Raw genomic sequence first — 5,424 nt, 5'->3', positions numbered from 1 at the left:
GAGGAGAGAGGCCAAAAGGAAGGAGACGCGCGCCCCCCCTCTGGTCCGAATTGGACAAGGGGTGCAGCCCACTTTTCCTTGTTCCTCTCCCCCTCTTTCCTTCTCTCCTACTCCAACAAGGGAAGGAGGAGTCCTACTCCCGGTGGGAGTAGGACTCCCCCCTTGGCGCGCCCTCCTCCTAGGCCGGCCGCCTCCCTCCCTTGCTCCTTTATATACGGGGGCAGGGGGGCACCCCATAGACACAACAGTTGATCATTGATCTCTTAGCCGTGTGCGGTGCCCCCCTCCACCATAGTCCTCGATAATATTGTAGTGGTGCTTAGGCGAAGCCCTGCGACAGTAGAACATCAAGATCATCACCACGCCGTCGTGCTGACGGAACTCTTCCCCGACATTCTGCTGGATCGGAGTCCGGGGATCGTCATCGAGCTGAACGTGTGCTAGAACTCGGAGGTGCCGTAGTTTCGGTGCTTGATCGGTCGGGCCGTGAAGACGTACGACTACATCAACCACATTGTGCTAACGCTTCCGCTTTCGGTCTACGAGGGTACGTGGACAACACTCTCCCCTCTCGTTGCTATGCATCACCATGATCTTGCGTGTGCGTAGGAAAATTTTGAAATTACTACGTTCCCCAACAAAATCAACAACGACGGTTACGACACCTCCGGAACATTTTCGGTTTTTTCTCTCCGAAAATTCCCAAAAGTTGCAAGACCAATTATGGGGTCCTCTAACAATTTCCAGGCGAGTGCCGAAACCATTTTGACCTAATAATATATTCTGAAACAACTTTTCGGTTTTACCAAAACTCTTTCGGTGTTCTCTCTTCGGAACTCTTCCGTTGTCTCCGAAACTTTTCCGGTGACTTTCTCTCAGACTCCCTGTCTAGTATTCAGCAGATAGATGACTCTTAAGCGTGTGACCCTATAGGTTCGGTGAAGTATAGACATGAACTGGAACCCCTTCTGATCAATGATCAACATCAGAGTCGTGGACACCCATATTGACCCCTATACCCACACGAATGGATATTCAAGTGAACCCCCAGTTGCCGTGTGCTATTCCTATTGCTTCGTGATATGTTACAAATACCCGAGGTGAGATTTACTTGCATCCCCATGGATCAACGACTTGTCCACTATGCTAGTTACCTCGTTACCGATTTTGTTCTCTTTTCTCGTTTCCGTGTCGCGGCATCCCTGTGATCAAATCACACTGTGTCTGGCCAGACGATGATGGATACCGTAACACCGAGAGGGCTCGAGAATATCTCTCCATCGTCGGAGGAGCAAATCCCAATCTTAAGCTATCAAGTTACTTGACACACTTTTCCATGAACCCGTAAGCCGCTGTAATAGCCACCCATTTACGGATGACGTTTAACGAACCCCAAAGTTCATGAAGCAAGTATGAAGAAACTTGATACTCTCATGGTCTAAGGAGTTATGCAAACGTTAACCGTCTTTGTGTTTTGTATCATTAATTTGTGACGAATGAATCTCATAGTATAACATCAATCCGGGTCGATTCAACACAAATGTTCTCTTAACATTGTGCCCTCAAAGTTGTTGGCATAGACATGCCCATGACCAGGAAAACAGAATCATCATGCAACACTTGAGCTAGTCTTAGAGGCCAGACTAGGAATAATTATTACCGTTTATTATTCCACACGTGCATATGAGTCTTCCTCCGAGGCTCGTGTTATTGCAGACTCGAGAACCATATCAGTTATAACATGGAACATAAACATAATTATGAACATGGAGATAAGTAATAGCATTTATTATTGCCTCTAGGGCATATCTCCTACGAAAATGGTGTGAGAAACAATATTTTGAGAAAATTAATATATAACCATTGAAATAAGAACTATGAGAAAACTTTTTCTGTTAGAAACAGGAGTCAACACAATTATTATTTAGCTAAATGTTTTTTGTGAAGTTATAAAAAATATTGAGTTGAAACAATAGTCTGATTGCCATTGCAGGGTGAGGTATTTCGTTGTTCTTAAGATAAGTAATTTAATTAAAATCTATCCACTGCTTTGGAGATAGTTTTATTTAATTAATTTTATAGAAGGGTGGGGTGAATATCCATGTATGTTGATGTGGAATTCAGCGGACCAGTATAAGCAATTTCTCTAATATTGCTGAATTTAAATTAAACTAGTTGTGCTTTGCTTCAGTTCTATTTCTCGGATGATGATTGTCCGCCTCACTACAATATGCTTATTAATTTGTACTGAACTTTTTTATCCTTTCTTAACTAATTTTCCGCTGAAGTATAGTGATTTTCACTCGCCCAAACAAATAATATCACGTTACCCCACAAATAAATCAATTTAAGTGTTTTTCATGCTTGGTGAGTATTCTCCATTAAAGGGATGTCTATATGACTTGATTGATTGCATCGGACCACATCATAGTGTTTTTATTGTGTATGTATCCATAATATCTTAAATATCTATAGAACTTGCTGTTGGAAATATGCCCTAGAGGCAATAATAAAAGTATTATTATTATATTTCCTTGTTCATGATAATTGTCTTTTATTCATGCTATAACTGTATTATCCGGAAATCGTAATACACGTGTGAATACATAGACCTCAATATGTCCCTAGTGAGCCTCTAGTTGACTAGCTCGTTGTGATCAACAGATAGTCATGGTTTCCTGGCTATGGACATTGGATGTCGTTGATAACGGGATCACATCATTAGGAGAATGATGTGATGGACAAGACCCAATCCTAAGACTAGCACAAAAGATCGAGTAGTTCATTTGCTAGAGCTTTGCCTATGTCAAGTATCTCTTCCTTTGACCATGAGATCGTGTAACTCCTGGATACCGTAGGAGTGCTTTGAGTGTATCAAACGTCACAACGTAACTGGGTGACTATAAAGGTGCACTACAGGTATCTCCGAAAGTGTCTATTGTTTTATGCGGATCGAGACTGGGATTTGTCACTCCGTGTAAACGGAGAGGTATCTCTGGGCCCACTCGGTAGGACATCATCATATGCGCAATGTGACCAAGGAGTTGATCACGGGATGATGTGTTACGGAACGAGTAAAGTGACTTGCCGGTAACGAGATTGAACAAGGTATTGGTATACCGACGATCGAATCTCGGGCAAGTAAAATACCGCTAGACAAAGGGAATTGTATACGGGATCGATTGAGTCCTTGACATCGTGGTTCATCCGATGAGATCATCGTGGAACATATGGGAGCCATCATGGGTATCCAGATCCCGCTGTTGGTTATTGACCGGAGAACGTCTCGGTCATGTCTGCATGTCTCCCGAACCCGTAGGGTCTACACACTTAAGGTTCGATGACGCTAGGGTTATAAAGGAAGCTTGTATGTGGTTACCGAATGTTGTTCGGAGTCCCGGATGAGATCCCGGACGTCACGAGGAGTTCCGGAATGGTCCGGAGGTAAAGATTTATATATAGGAAGTCCTGTTTCGGCCATCGGGACAAGTTTCGGGGTCATCGGTATTGTACCGGGACCACCGGAAGGGTCCCGGGGGCCCACCGGGTGGGGCCACCTGCCCCGGGGGGCCACATGGGCTGTAGGGGGTGCGCCTTGGCCTACATGGGCCAAGGGCACCAGCCCCTAGAGGCCCATGCGCCAAGATAAAGGAAAAAGGGAAGAGTCCTAAAAGGGGAAGGCACCTCCGAGGTGCCTTGGGGAGGATGGACTCCTCCCCCCTCCTTAGCCGCACCCCTTGCTTGGAGTAGGGGGCAAGGCTGCGCCTCCCCCCTCTCCCCTGCCCCTATATATAGTGGAGGGGAGGGAGGGCATCCATACCTGAGCCCCTGGCGCCTCCCTCCCTCCCGTGACACCTCCTCCTCTCCCGTAGGTGCTTGGCGAAGCCCTGCAGGATTGCCACGCTCCTCCATCACCACCACGCCGTTGTGCTGCTGCTGGATGGAGTCTTCCTCAACCTCTCCCTCTCTCCTTGCTGGATCAAGGCGTGGGAGACGTCACCGGGCTGTACGTGTGTTGAACGCGGAGGTGCCGTCCGTTCGGCACTTGATCATCGGTGATCTGAATCACGACGAGTACGACTCCATCAACCCCGTTCACTTGAACGCTTCCGCTTAGCGATCTACAAGGGTATGTAGATGCAAACTCTCCTCTCTTTCTACTCGTTGCTGGTCTCTCCATAGATAGATCTTGGTGTTTCGTAGGAAAATTTTTGAATTTCTGCTACGTTCCCCAACAGTGGCATCATGAGCTAGGTCTATTGCGTAGATTCTTTGCACGAGTAGAACACAAAGTAGTTGTGGGCGTTGATGTTGTTCAATATGCTTACCGTTACTAGTCCAATCTTGTTTCGACGGTATTGTGGGATGAAGCGGCCCGGACCGACCTTACACGTACTCTTACGTGAGACAGGTTCCACCGATTGACATGCACTTGGTGCATAAGGTGGCTAGCGGGTGCCAGTCTCTCCCACTTTAGTCGGAACGGATTCGATGAAAAGGGTCCTTATGAAGGGTAAATAGCAATTGGCATATCACGTTGTGGTTTTGCGTAGGTAAGAAACGTTCTTGCTAGAAACCCATAGCAGCCACGTAAAACATGCAAACAACAATTAGAGGACGTCTAACTTGTTTTTGCAGGGTATGCTATGTGATGTGATATGGCCAAAAGGATGTGATAAATGATATATGTGATGTATGAGATTGATCATGTTCTTGTAATAGGATTCACGACTTGCATGTCGATGAGTATGACAACCGGCAGGAGCCATAGGAGTTGTCTTTATTTATTGTTTGACCTGCGTGTCATTGAAGAACGCCATGTAAACTACTTTACTTTATTGCTAAACGCGTTAGTCATAGAAGTAGAAGTAGTCGTTGGCGTGACAACTTCATGAAGACACGATGATGGAGATCATGATGATGAAGATCATGGTGTCATGCCGGTGACAAGATGATCATGGAGCCCCGAAGATGAAGATCAAAGGAGCTATATGATATTGGCCATATCATGTCACTACTCTATTTGATTGCATGTGATGTTTATCATGTTTATGCATCTTGTTTGCTTAGAACGACGGTAGTAAATAAGATGATCCCTTACAACAATTTCAAGAAGTGTTCTCCCCTAACTGTGCACCATTGCTACAGTTCGTCGCTTCTAAGCACCACGTGATGATCGGGTGTGATGGATTCTTACGTTCACATACAACGGGTGTAAGACAGTTTTACACAGCGAAAACACTTAGGGTTAACTTGACGAGCCTAGCATGTGCAGACATGGCCTCGGAACACGGAGACCGAAAGGTCGAGCATGAGTCGTATAGTAGATACGATCAACATGAAGATGTTCACCGACGTTGGCTAGTCCGTCTCACGTGATGATCGGACACGGCCTAGTTGACTCGGATCATGTGATCACTTAGA

This window comes from Triticum dicoccoides, chromosome 2A (assembly GCF_002162155.2).
Source record: "Triticum dicoccoides isolate Atlit2015 ecotype Zavitan chromosome 2A, WEW_v2.0, whole genome shotgun sequence".
Taxonomy (NCBI): Eukaryota; Viridiplantae; Streptophyta; class Magnoliopsida; order Poales; family Poaceae; genus Triticum; species Triticum dicoccoides.
This window is presented reverse-complemented; position numbering follows the sequence as displayed.